Source organism: Pan paniscus, chromosome 3 (assembly GCF_029289425.2).
Source record: "Pan paniscus chromosome 3, NHGRI_mPanPan1-v2.0_pri, whole genome shotgun sequence".
Classification (NCBI taxonomy): domain Eukaryota; kingdom Metazoa; phylum Chordata; class Mammalia; order Primates; family Hominidae; genus Pan; species Pan paniscus.
In genome coordinates, this window is record NC_073252.2 from 62,583,348 (window position 1) to 62,600,835 (window position 17,488).

Below are 17,488 nucleotides of genomic sequence, written 5' to 3' on the forward strand. Positions count from 1 at the left end.
TGCATTGTATTACGGGTGGGTCTTTGTTCTTAGAGCTCCCAAGATATGGTGGACCACTCCCAAGATGGGGGCAGGCCGCTCTCCAAATGGCAGCAAGCCTTTTGTTCTCTGACCTGGGGTTCTTGGCCTCATGGATTCCAAGGAATGGAACCTTGGGCCATGCGGTGAGTGTTACAGCTCTATTAGAAGCCGTGGGTTACAGAAGAGAACTGTGGAACCCAGCAACTAGTGTTCAGCTCAATTAGGATGAACCTGGGCACTTAGCCATGCAGGAACAATGGTGAGCCTTTAGCCCAATCGGGAGCAGCAACGGGTGCCTCTCTGGATCAGAAGCACAGTGGACACCCTGCCGGATCTGGAGAGGTGGAAGTCAACAGCGAGTCTGGGACGGCAGAGAACAGCAGTGGTGGATGGTGAGCAAAAGCTCAGCTCGAGCCATAACAAACATGGACCAGAAGAGTGTGCATTTGCAAGATTTAATAGAGTGAAAACAGAGCTCTCATACAATGGGAGGGGACCCAAAGGGGGTTGCTGCTCCCTGCTTGAATGCCTGGGTTTATATCCCAATCATTGTCCCTGCCCCTGTGCTCTCAGGCGATATATGATTTGACTATTTCTTTACCTCCTGCTTTAGCCTAATTTGTATTTTAGTGAGCCCTCTTTACTACCTGATTGGTTGGGTGTGAGCTGAGTTACAAACCCTGTGTTTAAAGGTAGGTGCGGTCACCTTCCCCAGCTAGGGTTAGGAATTCTTAGTCAGCCTAGGAAATCCAGCTAGTCCTGTCTCTCAATTGGTTGTCTGGAAACTGGGTGGATATTTTGGATATACAGAATATTAGAAAGGAGCAAAGTTTTATGGAGAGAGGGGCAGGCAACAGTTGCATTAAGGGCCAGAAGTTGAGGAGAGAGGCCTGGGCTGGAGCTACTTATTTGAGAATCACAAGAGAAAAAAGTATCAAGCATGGGCAAGTATAAAGTGATGAATGAGGAGAGGACCCAGGACACAATGCTGAGTTATCCTAGCATTTAAGGACAGTCAAAGGAAAAGAGATCTGCTAGGAGCCTGTGAAGAAGTAGGTAGAGAAGCAGAGGAAATGAGGACAGTGGGAGTCACAGATGGTGAGGTAAAGTGTTCAAGAGAGGGGATGGCCATAAAATCAAGACAATAACAATGTAGCCTCAAGATGTTCATGGGGCTGGATGTCAGATAATATGCTTGAGTAAAAGTTGGAGAAGCAAAGAGAGTTTATACAATATTTTGAAAAGGTTTGGCAATGAAAGAAAGAAGATAGATAGATAGAGTTGCAGATGGTGGAGGCCATGGAGTTGAGAGAGGATTAGTTTTAATATTGTGTTAGGATGTTTAAATGTTGAGAGGAAGGAGTTAGGGAGAAGCTAAAGCAACAGAAGAGAAAGGAATAAACCGTACAGCTGCCTCTGAGAGGTGGTTTGGGCTCAGAGCACAGGTGGAGGAGTTTCTTTAATATCAAAGACTTCCACTAGAAATTGAAACAAAAATAACCCAGGCAGTCACACCTCCTTAAAACTTAGACATCAATGTTTTGAGAATCAGGAATTTTCTTCACTTGCCAGAAGGGCATATCATAGCTTCTATGTATACTGGAATAAATCTAAACTGCCTCAACAAAGATATCTTAAAATACAATAGCCCAAATGAGATAGATGTTTAGTTCATTTCCATGTAAGACTGTAGTGCAGCTGGTTTGCTAGGTAGCTTGGCTCCACAAGGATATTCAGGAACCCAAGTATTTTCAACTTTGCTTTTCTTCATTTCCTAGGGTAGGGTTTTATATGTGGTGGGTCTCCACTGTGTCTTGTTTGCTTTCTGAAAGAAGAGGGAAGAGAGTGTGCAGAAGATACTCCTGCTGTCTTAAGACATTGGCCAGGAAAGAGAATATCAATTCCGTTCGCCATGTCACATAGCCACACTCAACTACAAGAGAGGTAGTCTATCTAGCCAGTGGGAAATGCAGTCTACCTAGCCAGCCAATGGTTTGCTACAATTTTATTTCTATGTAAGAAGGGGAGAAGGATTTGGTAGACAGTTTACAGAATTCTCACACAGGAGGAAGCGTTCAATTATTTTTTGAAGAATATGTATTCTGTAGAATGAAAAATCCCTTTAATTCAAAGACTTTCCAGAGGTTAGTAGGAAAGCTATCTGATTGAGCTAATTCAAAATGATTATGTTTATGACTGAAAGCTTATTACCTTTTGGGATGCATTTGCATTGCTAATGAGACTCCTAAAGAGACTATTGTACTTTTTAATTTGAAAAACAGAAGTATTCCAAGAATATTTGCCTAATAACAAGAATAAGAGGCTTTAAGCCAGGGCTTTTTCAAAGAATTAGCTATTAGGTAAGAAACATATTTCAGGGAAATAAAACTTTTCTCTGCATATCTCAAATATAACACCAGGCATAAGTGTTGGCTTTTTTCCACCCATGAGTGGAAGACTGTATTTTGTCCTTTGATCTAACCGTGGATGCCTATTCCTATAGGTCAATTGTCATTCATGAATGTGAGACTGAGACTACAGCAAAGGTAGATGCAGGTAAGAAGTTATTTTAAAAAGAAAACTGCTGGGCATGATGGTTCACGCCTGTAATCCTAGCACTTTGGGAGGCTGAGGCAGATGGATCACGAGGTCATGAGATCGAGACCATCCTGGCTAACACGGTGGAACCCCATCTCTACTAAAAATACAAAAATTAGCCAGGCGTGGTGGTGGGTGCCTGTAGTCCCAGCTACTCTGGAGGCTGAGGCAGGAGAATGGCGTGAACCTGGGAGGTGGAGCTTGTAGTGAGCCAAGATCGTGCCACTGCACTCCAGCCTGGGCGACAAGGCAAGACTGTCTCAAAAAAAAAAAGAAGAAAACTGTATCTTGATCGCTGCTTAAATGGATTTGTTGTTCCATTGTGAGCTTTTCTTCTGATCATGTTATGGCAAATTGCAATATCACAATTTCTCTTTAATTGGAGGTTATTTACCTGAAATCCTCCGTTACCCAGAACAAAGCAGAAAAGTTATGTATGAAAACCTCTAAACATTAAAATAAATGTCACAAAGTTGATGCATCGAAACTCATAAACTTTTTTTTTTTACAGATTTTTTCAGGCTTCCTATTTACTTTTTATAATTTTTTTTTTTAATAGAGATAGGGTTTTGCCATGTTGCTTAACCTGGTCTTGAACTCCTGGCCTCAAGTGATCTGCATGCCTCGGCCTCCAAAAGTGCTGAGATTACAGACATGAGCCACTGCACCCGCTTCTCTTCACCCTTATTTCACACACAGTTCACACAGTCTTGATTAAGTGAAGTAGAATAGCAAGTTAGACAGGAGGTGGCTAGAGGTACGTGCACAAGAAGAGCCAGAGGTAGAGCACAAGAAGTGACACCTGAGAATGAGTCAGTAATAAAAACAACATAATAAGTCTAATAATTTATAAATGGGATTCTAGAGTGTTTTGGCATTTGAGATACAGCTTCACTTCCTTAAATAATTTCTGAGGTCATTACCAATACAGGTATCAGGAAGACTTCATGATCGTAATGGTTTTGGAGTAGTATAACTTAACTGTAGGGTTGTTTTAAATGGAAGTAAATAAAATTTAAAACACTTTTAAAAGGGTATAAAAATCAATAGTAAGTTTCTCTTTTCCACCCAGAATAAATTCTTATCATAAGACCAAGAAGATGGGTAAATTATAAAACTATTTCTATTATGTTTTGTATCCTAGAAACAGTGGGTTATTCAGGGAAGGAAGAAAAATGTATTTTTTTCTCTTTCTTTGATGCAGGAAAATATGACACAAACTTTTCAAGTAGATAAAATTTGTCACTGTTAACCTTCTATTTCCTTCCGTTGCCTTAATTTAATATATTTTTGACCTCCCAGGAATTCTCATTACAGCTTCTGGTGCTCTCATTGTGCCCTCAGGCCTCCACTGTGGCATATTAAACACCCCCACCCCTCAACTCCTATGACCACCTTAGCCACTAAGTGCTCCTGCCTGGAGCAGGACCTGGCACCTAGAAGCATTTAATATGTCTGAATGAGTGAATAGATAGATCAATAACAAAGTTCTCAATACCTCTATATTGCCTTCATATTTTCTCCAGAATCAAAACTCTTTTTAATTCAAATGCTTTCCAGAAGTTAGGAGGAAAGCCATCTGACTGAGTTAATTCAAAACAAATGTGTTCACGATTGAAAGCCCATTAACCTTTTGGGAAGCATTTGTATTGCTAAGAATGCTTGATAACCCAGATAACCAAGATGAATATCTTATTTATAGAATTGTAGACAAAGGAACAAGGTAAGAATATAAGCAAATTGGCTGCTTTAGTAACAATGCTGGACATAAGAAGGCTGGCTCAGGCCAGTTAATCTCACCTAGGAATCTGATCTCAGGATGAAAGTCACTAAAGCTCTATATTTTTTTCTATTTTTTAAATTTTTTTTTGAGATGGATTCCCAGGCTGGAGTACAGTGGTGTGATCTTGGCTCACTGCAAGCTCCGTCTCCTGGGTTCATGCCATTCTCCTGCCTCAGCCTCCCGAGTAGCTGGGACTACATGCGCCCACCACCATGCCTGGCTAATTTTTTTTTTTTTTGTATTTTTAGTAGAGATGGGTTTTCACCTTGCTAGCCAGGATGGTCTCGATCTCCTGACCTCATGATCTGCCCTCCTTGGCCTCCCAAAGTGCTGGGATTATGGGTGGCGTGAGCCACTGTGCCTGGCCAAGCTGTACATTTTTATAACTTCTTTCTCTCCTCTCTTCCAAATGAACAGGTTCTTTATGAGCATGTAAGTGTTTTCTGGACGATTTTTATGTTCCAGTAAAGTACAGGGTAGGATGAGAGTAATGACAGCCATTTGTATAAATGGGCCATTGTTAAGTCAGGGCTGCTTGTTGGAGAGATGAATTTGGATCTTTGCTACAGAATAAGTTAGTTTTGGCAGAGCAATTCAAGTTCAAAGGTAGAAACTTGAATGGCTTGTATAAAGGTGATTTACATATCCAGGATTCAGTTCAAGATGAGTCTCATGAATTTAAGACAAGACTGTTTCTGGACTGAAGTGTGTGTGTGTGTGTGTGTGTGTGTGTGTAGTGGGAGTGTGAAAGTGGGGAGGATGGAAAAGGTGAGGTTTGGAATGAGCAAGAAAGAATAAGATTGGCTATGGCCATCCCCTGTCTCTGGAGAACAGGAGTCAGCCCTCCTTTTCTCTCTTTTTTCCTCTCTCTCTCCTATCTTCCCCCTACCTTCCTCTCTCTCCACCTCCATTTTTCCTGACAGTCATGTAATGATAGTTGTTTGTCACCCTCTATATGCCAGGCCTTTTTCCTACAGTCTTGTTGCATTTGGATATTAATTTTATTCTGAAACCATACCCAATTTTAAGTAAATAAGAAGCTAATTCTGTGTGGGTTTTGGTAATTAACCAGTCTCCAGTTAGTGGTGGTTGTTTTGTAATCCTGGGTTGTTTAAGGGCTAATTCATTAATAATAATGAAGCAGACAGCTCTCAGTTGTTTTATGCTTTGCCAATTCCTCCTACTCAGGGCATCAAAGAAATAAAATCTCTGATAAAAATTTTTCTCAGTAGATTTTTCATTGAGAAGAATAGATTGAAAAGAGGAGCCTCTGCAGTGTCAAAATAGGACTTGAAAAAGAATTTGACCAATTACTCACCAATTCATACGCATTTCTTTAATTTTCTTCCATATCCTAAGATTGCATTTGGGGCTCATATGGATGCTTATTTTTGATATGTCTCTTCTTGATTCTGGAGTGACTTTTAGGTAATAATAATGGCTAACATTCATTGAGCTCTTAGTAAGTATCAGGTATTGCAATAAGCACTTAAAAACAACCCTTTGAGACAGGTACCATTATCTACACTTTACAGATAAGGAAATGAAGTTGAGAAAGATTAGGTAATTTGCTGATAGTTCATACCAGTGGTGGGTAATGAAACTGTTTTAGAAGCTCAGAGTCCCACCCACAGCTATGCACAATGCCTTGTCTCTGACTCTAAGAATACAGACAGTTGGGTGTTTAAAATAACAGTTATGATTGTGCCATTTAGAATAAGAGTTGTATTTATGTCTGTATCTCTCTCATTGACCATGTCATGTGTACATTTTTAAAGACTTTGTTAAATTTTCTTGGCCACAAATGAAATTAAGAAAGGATTAAAATCCATTCTGCTTTAAACTGAGATTTTCTCCTGTATCAGGAAGAAGAGACTGGTGAGAACTGTCCTGGTATTTTCTTCTCTCTTTCTATTGCTATTCTGAGGAAGAGTGAAACAGGTTTCTAACCTCTTTTTTTCTTGTCTTCTACTTAAATAGTATCCTCTGACAGCCACATAGAGATTAATCTACATAAAGAAAGTCAAAGTTATTTCCCATTTTAAAAGGTTATGGGGTAAATTATTTCTTCTCCTCTGAAGATCTTTTAAACTAACCACACACACACACAATGCACACACACAAACACACACTCTCCTTCTAACAAATGTTCATTTCACAAAAAATTAGAAATGTCTGAAGAAATTTAAGGCTAAAGAAATTTAAGAAATTATTTTACCTTCCTGAATGTGGAAAGCAAAAGTAGACCATCTTTGTTCTCTGATAACCCTGATATATATACATATATATATATATATATATTTTTTTTTTTTTTTTTCCTGGAGAGGTTACTAACCAATTCTGTGGACAATGCACACAGTCACAATTAAAGACTTTAGTTCCTGTCCTAAATAAGACCTTTGATTATACGTCTGAGCAGTGTTCTTAGCTATGCTTTTGACTTTTGAAAAACATGTTTTGGGTGGAGCCAAGATGGCTGAATAGGAACAACTCCAGTCTACAGCTCCCATCATGAGCAATGCAGAAAATGGGTGATTTCTGCATTTCCAACTGAGGTACCAGGTTCATCTCACTGGGGAGTGCCGGAAACAGGGTGCAGGAGAGTGGGTGCAGCGCACCGTGTGTGAACTAAAGCAGGGCAAGGCATCCCATCATCTCACCCGGGAAGTACAAGGGGTCAGGGAATTCCCTTTCCTAGTCAAAGAAAGGGGTGACAGACGGCACCTGGAAAATTGGGTCACTCCCACCCTAATACTGTGCTTTTCCAATGGGCTTAACAAACGGCACACCAGGAGATTACATCCCGCACCTGGCTCAGAGGGTCCTACGCCCAGGGAGCCTCACTCATTGCTAGCACAGCTCTGAGATCTAACTGCAAGGCGGCAGCAAGGCTGGGAGAGGGGCACCCACCATTGCTCAGGCTTGAGTAGATAAACAAAACGGAAGCTCAAACGGGGTGGAGCCCACCACAGCCCAAGGAGGCCTGCCTGATTCTGTAGGTTCCACCTCTGGGGGCAGGGCACAGACAAACAAAAGATAGCAATAACCTCTGCAGACTTAAATGTCCCTGTCTGACAGCTTTGAAGAGAGTTGTGGTTCTCCCAGCACGCAGCTTGAGATCTGAGAATGGGCAGACTGCCTCCTCAAGTGGATCCCTGACCCCCAAGTAGCCTAACTGAGAGGCATCCCCCAGTAGGGGCGGACTGACACCTCACACGGCCGGGTACTCCTCTGAGAGAAAACTTCCAGAGGAACAATCAGGCAGCAGCATTTGCAGTTCACCAATATCCACTGTTCTGCAGCCACCACTGCTGATACCCAGGCAGACAGGGTCTGGAGTGGACCTCTAGTAAACTCCAACAGACCTGCAGCTGAGGGTCCTGACTGTTAGAAGGAAAACTAACAAACAAAAAAGACATCCACACCAAAAACCCATCTGTACGTCACCATCATCAAAGACCAAAGGTAGCTAAAACCACAAAGATGGGGAAAAAAACAGAGCAGAAAAACCGGAAACTCTAAAAATCAGAGTGCCTCTCCTCTTCCAAAGGAATGCAGCTCCTCACCAGCAACGGAGCAAAGCTGGATGGAGAATGACTTTGACGAGCTGAGAGAGGAAGGCTTCAGAAGATCAAACTACTCCAAGTTAAAGGAGGAAGTTCGAACCAATGGCAAAGAAGTTAAAAACTTTGAAAAAAAATTAGATGAATGGATAACTAGAATAACCAATGCAGAGAAGTCCTTAAAGGACCTGAAGGAGCTGAAAACCATGGCACAAGAACTACGTGATGAATGCACAAGCCTCAGTAACTAACGCAATGAACTGGAAGAAAGGGTATCAGCGATGGAAGATGAAATGAATGAAATGAAGTGTGAAGAGAAGTTTAGAGAAAAAAGAATAAAAAGAAATGAACAAAGCCTCCAAGAAATATGGGACTAGGTGAAAAGACCAAATACATGTCTAATTGGTGTACTTGAAAGTGACGGGGAGAATGGAATCAAGTTGGAAAACACTCTGCAGGATACTATCCAGGAGAACTTCCCCAATCTAGCAAGGCAGGCCAATATTCAAATTCAGGAAATACAGAGAACGCCACAAAGATAATCCTTGAGAAGAGCAACTCCAACATACATAATTGTCAGATTCACTAAAGTTGAAATGAAGGAAAAAATGTTAAGGGCAGCCAGAGAGAAAGGTTGGGTTACCCACAAAGGGAAGCCCATCAGACTAACAGCTGATCTCTCGGCAGAAACTCTACAAGCCAGAAGAGAGTGGGGGCCAATATTCAACATTCTTAAAGAAAAGAATTTTCAACCCAGAATTTCATATCCAGCCAAACTAAGCTTCATAAGTGAAGGAGAAACAAAATACTTCGCAGACAAGCAAATGCTGAGAGATTTTGTCACCACCAGGCCAGCCTTAAAAGAGCTCCTGAGGGAAGCACTAAACATGGAAAGGAATATCCAGTACCAGCCACTGCAAAAACATGTCAAATTGCAAAGACCATCAAGGCTAGGAAGAAACTGCATCAACTAATGAGCAAAATAACCAGCTAACATCATAATGACAGGATCAAATTCACACATAACAATACTAAACTTAAATGTAAATGGGCTAAATGCTCCAATTAAAATGCACAGACTGGTAAATTGGATAAAGAATCAAGACCCTTCAGTGTGCTGTATTCAGGAGACCCATCTCACATGCAGAGACACACATCGGCTCAAAATTAAAGGGATGGAGGAAGATCTACCAAGCAAATGGAAAACAAAACAAGGCAGGGGTTGCAATCCTAGTCTCAGAAAAAACAGACTTTAAACCAACAAAGATCAAAAGAGACAAAGCAGGCCATTACATAATGGTAAAGGGATCAATTCAACAAGAAGAGCTAACTATCCTAAATATATATGCACCCAATACAGGAGCACCCAGATTCATAAAGCAAGTCCTTAGTGACCTACAAAGAGACTTAGACTCCCACGCAATAATAATGGGAGACTTTAACACCCCACTGTCAACATTAGACACATCAATGAGGATGTGTCTACGAATTAACAAGGATATCCAGGAATTGAACTCAAGGATATGTCTATGAGTAGATGTATCTACGAGTTAACAAGGATATCCAGGATGTGTCTATGAGTTAACAAGATATCACATAACAAGGATGTGTCTATGAGTTAACAAGATATCACATAACAAGGATGTGTCTATGAGTTAAAAAGGATATACAAGAATTGAACTCAGCTCTGCACCAAGCAGACCTAATAGACATCTACAGAACTCTGCACCCCAAATCAACAGAATATATATTCTTTTCAGCACCACACCACACCTATTCCAAAACTGACCACATAGTTGGAAGTAAAGCTCTCCTCAGCAAATGTAAAAGAAAAGAAATTATAACAAACTGTCTCTCATACCACAGTGCAATCAAACTAGAACTCAGGATTAAGAAACTCACTCAAAACCGCTCAACTACATGGAAACTGAACAACCTGCTCCTGAATGACTACTGGGTACATAACGAAATGAAGGCAGAAATAAAGATGTTCTTTGAAACCAACGAGAACAAAGACACAACATACCAGAATCTCTGGGACACATGCAAAGCAGTGTGTAGAGGGAAATTTATAGTACTAAATGCCTACAAGAGAAGGCAGGAAAGATCTAAAATTGACACTCTAACATCACAATTGAAAGAACTACAGAAGCAAGAGCAAACACTTTCAAAAGCTAACAGAAGGCAAGAAATAACTAAGATCAGAGCAGAACTGAAGGAAATAGAGACACAAAAATCCCTTCAAAAAATCAATGAATCCAGGAGCTGGTTTTTTAAAAAGATCAACAAAATTGATAGATCACTAGCAAGACTAATAAAGAAAAAAAGAGAGAAGAATCAAATAGATGCAGTAAAAAATGATAAAGGGGATATCACCACTGATCCCACAGAAATACAAACTACCATCAGAGAATACTATAAACACCTCTATGCAAATAAACTAGAAAATCTAGAAGAAATGGATAAATTCCTCGACACATACACTCTCCCAAGACTAAACCAGGAAGAAGTTGAATCTCTGAATAGACCAATAACAGGGTCTGAAATTGAGGCAATAATTAACAGCTTACCAACCAAAAAAAGTCCAGGAACAGATGGATTCGCAGCCAAATTCTACCAGAGGTACAAGGAGGAGCTGGTACCATTCCTTCTGAAACTATTCCAATCAATAGAAAAAGAGGGAATCCTCCCTAACTCATTTTATGAGGCCAGCATCATCCTGATACCAAAGCCTGGCAGAGACACAACAAAAAAAGAGAATTTTAGACCAATATCCTAGATGAACATTGATGCAAAAATCCTCAATAAAATACTGGCAAACCAAATCCAGCAACACGTCAAAAAGCTTATCCACCATGATCACGTGGGCTTCATCCCTGGGATGCAAGCCTGGTTCCACATACAAAAATCAATAAATGTAATCCAGCATGTAAACAGAACCAAAGACAAAAACCACATGATTATCTCAATAGATGCAGAAAAGGCCTTTGACAAAATTCAACAACCCTTCATGCTAAAAACTCTCAATAAATTAGGTATTGATGGGACATATCTCAAAATAATAAGAGCTATCTATGACAAACCCACAGCCAATATCATACTGAATGGACAAAAACTGGAAGCATTCCCTTTGAAAACTGGCACAAGACAGGGATGCCCTCTCTCACCACTCCTATTCAACATAGTGTTGGAAGTTCTGGCCAGGGCAATCAGGCAGGAGAAGGAAATAAAGGGTATTCAATTAGGAGAAGAGGAAGTCAAATTGTCCCTGTTTGCAGATGACATGATTTTATATCTAGAAAACCCCATTGTCTCAGCCCAAAATCTCCTTAAGCTGATAAGCAACTTCAGCAAAGTCTCAGGATACAAAAGCAATGTACAAAAATCACAAGCATTCTTATACACCAATAACAGACAAACAGAGAGCCAAATCATGAGTGAACTCCCATTCACAATTGCTTAAAATAGAATAAAATCCCTAGGAATCCAACTTACAAGGGATGTGAAGGACCTCTTCAAGGAGAACTACAAATCACTGCTCAATGAAGTAAAAGAGGATACAAACAAATGGAAGAACATTCCATGCTCATAGGTAGGAAGAATCAATATCATGAAAATGGCCATACTGCCCAAGGTAATTTATAGATTCAATACCATCCCCATCAAGCTACCAATGACTTTCTTCACAGAATTGGAAAAAACTACTTAAAGTTCAGATGGAACCAAAAAACAGCCCACATCGCCAAGTCAATCCTAAACCAAAAGAACAAAGCTGGAGGCATCATGCTGCCTGACTTCAAACTATACTACAAGGCTACAGTAACCAAAACAGCATGGTACTGGTACCAAAACAGAGATATAGATCAATGGAACAGAACAGAGCCCTCAGAAATAATGCCACATATCTACAACTATCTGATCTTTGACAAACCTGACAAAAACAAGCAATGGGGAAAGGATTCCCTATTTCATAAATGGTGGTGGGAAAACTGGCTAGCCATACGTAGAAAGCTGAAACTGGATCCCTTCCTTGCACCTTATACAAAAATTAATTCAAGATGGATTAGGGACTTACATGTTAGACCTAAAACCATAAAAACCCTGGAAGAAAACCTAGGCATTACCATTCAGGACATAGGCATGGGCCTATCTAAACATGTCTAAAACACCAAAAGCAATGGCAACAAAAGTCAAAATTGAGCAATGGGATCTAATTAAACTAAACAGCTTCTGCACAGCAAAAGAAAATACCATCAGAGTGAACAGGCAACCTACAAAATGGGAGAAAATTTTTGCAACCTACTCATCTGACAAAGGGCTAATATCCAGAATCTACAATGAACTCAAGCAAATTTACAAGAAAAAACCAACCCCATCAAAAAGTGGGCAAAGGATATGAACAGACACTTCTCAAAAGAAGACATTTATGCAGCCAAAAAACACATGAAAGAATGCTCATCACTGGCCATCAGAGAAATGCAAATCAAAACCACAATGAGATACCATCTCACACCAGTTAGAATGGTGATCATTAAAAAGTCAGGAAACAACAGGTGCTGGAGAGGATGTGGAGAAATAGGAACACTTTTACACTGTTGGTGGTAACGTAAACTAGTTCAACCATTGTGGAAGTCAGTGTGGCGATACCTCAGGGATCTAGAACTAGAAATACCATTTGACCCAGCCATCCTATTACTGGGGATATACCCAAAGGATTATAAATCATGCTACTGTAAAGACACAGGCACACGTATGTTTATTGCAGCACTATTCACAATAGCAAAGACTTGGAACCAACCCAAATGTCCATCAATGATAGACTGGATTAAGAAAATGTGGCACATATACACCATGGAATACTATGCAGCCATAAAACATAATGAGTTCAAGTCCTTTATAGGGACATGGATGAAGCTGGAAACCATCATTCTCTGCAACCTATCACAAGGACAAAAAACCAAACACTGCATGTTCTCACTCATAGGTGGGAACTGAACAATGAGAACACATGGACACAGGAAGGGGAACATCACACACCAGGGACTGTTGTGGGGTGGGGGGAGGGGGGAGGGACAGCATTAGGAGATATACCTAATGCTAAATGATGAGTTAATGGGTGCAGCACACCAACATGGCACATGTATACATATGTAACAAACCTGCACGTTGTGTGCATGTACCCTAAAACTTAAAGTATAATAATAATAATAATAAAAAAGAAAAACAAGTTTTGGTTTGCTGAGTTAGGTCTGCACATTTTAAGGACCACACAACACCCTGTTATAAGTTGTGCATTTTAGAAGAGGGTTAACTATTTGAAGTGACTGGGTAAATAGGAAATAATGTCCTTAATAAAAAACATAATGATATAACTTGCCCATAATAGTTTGATTTCTTCTTTAAATAGTGTAGGTGATCCAGTCATATTCTCTTACCAATTTTTCTTAGTTGTTGTAATATGCAGAATAATGCTTATTACATTAACAAAGACATGCATGTCTCCATCTCCAGACTCGTGAATATATTACTTTACAAGGCAAATGAAATTTTGCTGATGTGATTAAGTTCAGAATCTTGAGATGTGGAAATTATCCTGGATTATCTAGGTGGGCCCCTGTAATCAAAAAGTTCTTTATAAGTGAAAGACAGAGGAAGGAGAGTGATGCTTAGAATAAGTGAGAGATTCAAAGATTCAAAAAAAACTCCACTGGATTTAAAGATAAAGAAAGGGGCCATGAGCCAAGGATTGCGGGAAGCCTATGAAGCTAGAAAAGGAAAGGAAATAGATTTTCCCTTGGAGGCTTAAAAGAATGCAGTTCTGTTAACATCTTGATTTTAGATGACTAAGACCCATTTCAGACTTCTGCCCTTTAAATCTGTAAAATAGCAGTTGTTTTAAGCTATTAAGTTTGTAGTAATTTGTTAAAATAGCAATAGGAAACTAGTACTTACCATGGATTGCCACATTTCTATATCTGCCTCTGATATGAAAAATGTGGTGTTGATAAACCATCTGGAGAGGTTCTTTGTGTAACTGTGTCATAATGAAATGCTGAAAGACTGTCAAAATGGGGAGTTGAGAAAAGAAGGAAACCATGTGTAAACTTTTATCCAGGAAAGTTAATTAAAATGAAAATCAGTCATATGCCTTATAATTTAAGAAAAACGTAGGATGATCTATGTTCTAGATATAAGTTTTCTGAGATCCCTAATTATATAACAAGTACCTGAATGTAAAGATTAATAATAATGTGCTCTTTTATTGGAGACAGGCTTAATCAGAGCTGTATGTCTGTATTACAGTATGTCTGTATATACTTTTAAGCACAATTGATCCTTATGATGATGATGATTTTTCTGAAGACCTGTGATACATGAACATATTCTCTAATCATTAATATGTGGTAACATTATTGCTTATGGTATTTTGCTAATGGTTTGAATACTGACGGTCCACCTGAGCCATATATACTGAGTGCTCTTGTGAAATTTTTAGGGAATCAAGGTCTTGGAATTGCAAACCTCAAGTTCTAACGTTATCTCTCAATATTTGTGTAGTTCTCATAGTCTTATAGAACTTTTAGAGTGAAACATTCAGTTACACTTTGTCTTGGTCCATTTATGCTGCCACAGAGAAGATATTCTATTACAGATTGGGTAATTAATAAAGAACAGAAATTTATTTTCTCACAATTATGGAGGCTGAGAAGTCCAACATCAAGATACCAACAGGTTCTCTGCTTCCAAGATGGCACCTTGGATGCCATTGTGGAAGAACCAGAAGACAGCAAACCCACTTTTGCAAGCCCATTTTTTATAGCAGCGTTAATCCATTCATGAGAGTAGAGCCACGTGACCTCAACACCTCCCATTAGATCCCACCTCCTAACACTGTTGCATGGGGGATTAAGTTTCAAGATAAGTTTGGAAGGGACAAAAATATTCAGACCACAGCACTCCTTTCATATGACAGATAAGGATAGGTTTTTTGAATCTGCTTTTCTATTTGTAAAATGCGATCATGTAATATCATCTTTCTAATAACTTCAAGTGACTTAAAATGTCCTATTGCATTTAAAATACTTTGCCAACTTAGTATACTTTAGATATGTAAGGTTCTTATTAACACCTAGGGCTCCGAATTAGCTGGAAGGCACTACTCCTTAACAGCACTCGATAATTGATATATGGCCATTTAAGGAATGCTATACCATACTTTGAAAATTCACTCATGCTGCCTTTTGGTAGGTAATGATGATTGCGAGTCTCTTTTCTCTTTTCTGGCCTACATTTAGCCCCAGTTTTCCTTTTCTTGACAGGCTTGTTAATTTCTTTTTTTCTATCTAGAGAGTATAAGCCAGTATACTGTGACTAATGATATCTTTTCCTCTTTCCTGTTTCATTTCCTCATTCCCATTAGTGGAGGAGACACTCGGCTCTGGAGTACAGTTCTGTTTTAAATGTCTTAGGGCTGATTTTTTTCCCCCATAGGAAGTACCAGTGAATGAGAAAAATATGGTTTCAATATCAGAATTTTGCTTAAAAGACAAGCTTCAGTGAAGAACTGTTTATTTTATTAAGGGATATCAGTATAACTTTGTTTCTGCTCTGGCTTTGCATTCTGACTTGACATCTATTGTTACTTTTAATGTTCTCATTAACCTAATGCTTTTGAATGAGTCATAAATCATTTCAGTATCTGAAAGTGAAGATACTGTTTAGGAACTTGCTACTCCAGCATATTCTGACGACTTGAAGGAGCTAATGCAGTTTCCAAAGGTGCCTATTTGGAAGAAGCCAAATGACCACAGATATCATGATCACAGATATCAGGCATAAATAAGTATATAATAAAAAATTATAGCTAGAAATCTGAATAATCAATTTAAAAATAACACAGAAGCATCAGCTTAATTCACAAGAATGTAATATGATTACAACTGCAGAAGGCTTAATGACTCACTATTTGGAAAACTGTGGAAAAGGTACTTCCTCCTCTGGGTTCTTCCCCTCCCTTTAATATTTTCCCTTCTCAGTGCCTTCCCTTTGTCTGCCCCTTAAATCATTCCTCTTAGGTCTGTCTTGACCCACTTTATGCTTCAAGTTCTTCCTCCATCTTAGTCATTTGCATGATGTAACAGAGATTACTCTTTGTTTAACAAATATCCACTCACCCCTCTTAGTAGCAGAATATCAATTTTGTACAAGGAGTTAATGGACTCAGCTATAAGATTACATTTCCCGGTCTCTGTCATACTTAGGTGCACCATACGTTGATGATCTGGCTAAGGAGTTGCAAGCAGAACTGGTGTATGAGATTTCAGAGGTGGCTCCTAAAAGGTGCTAGAAAGTGCCCTCTCTTGCCCTTCCTGTCTTCTTGCAGCTTCCTGAAATATGAACACGGTGGGAAGAGCTTGAGCAGCCACACCAGAACAGCAGGTAACCTTGAGGATGTAAGCTGTGCACTGAGGATGGTGGTGCAGAAAGCTGGGAGCCTGGCTCACTGATGACAGGTTATAGCCATCATTACAGCCCCTACTCCCCACCTTTGGATCTAGAGAAATAAATTTTTATTCTGTTAAAACTGCTGCTATTTTGTGTTTTCTAGTATAACCAAGTAAACAACTTTAATTGGTAAACATATATTTTTGTGCTCATAACTTGCATCTTTTTCTGTAACGTTGTTCTCCTGAGCCTCTGATTTATGTACTACTAGGTATTTCCTTATTTAAAAATATGTATCTTTTTATTTTTATTTATTTATTTTTAGAGACAAGGCATTGCTACACAAGCATCTGAAAATTATCTTCTCCTGACTGAACTCATAACACCCCTCCCGTTCCCTCTCTAACCTGCCCTCGTTGTGTGTGAAATTTGACCACTAGTCTGGTTATCCAAGGAGAGCTCATTGGTAATCCTGGATCCCTCCTCTTCCTCTCCCCATTATATCATTGCTCACCAGATCCTTGTATTTTTTTCTCATAAATATTTACCAAGTTTGCCTCCAACTCTGCACCTCTCTCACTTTATCCCAGTTGGTTTCTCATCATCTCTAGCATGCTTTAGCAACTGGATCAATTTCAACCTTCTCACAACTATTTTTTACAATGCTGTCAAAGCGATTTGTTTAAAAAACAAATCAGACCACACCCACCTCCTGCTTAAAATCTTTCAAGAGATCTGCAGCAATAGATCCCTGATCTCAGCACACAGGGCCATGATCTGCTCCCACTCATCTCATAATTTTCACCACTGCTACTCTGTTTTATATATTTCATACTCTAGTAATAATGCAATTCATAGTTTCTTCAACATGTTTGGATTTTCATCCATCTGTGCCTTTGTTCATGTCATTCTCTTTGCTTGTAACTTTCCTCTCTTCCCTCCTTTCCTTTCATTGCTAATTTTTTCTTTGTATAATGCTTATTCTTCCTTGGTGCTGAGGGGTAGAGAGAAAGAGAGAGAGAAGCTTTGTTTTAGGAAAGGGAGCAAAGGTTGCAAGAACACTCACTTCCTTTACATG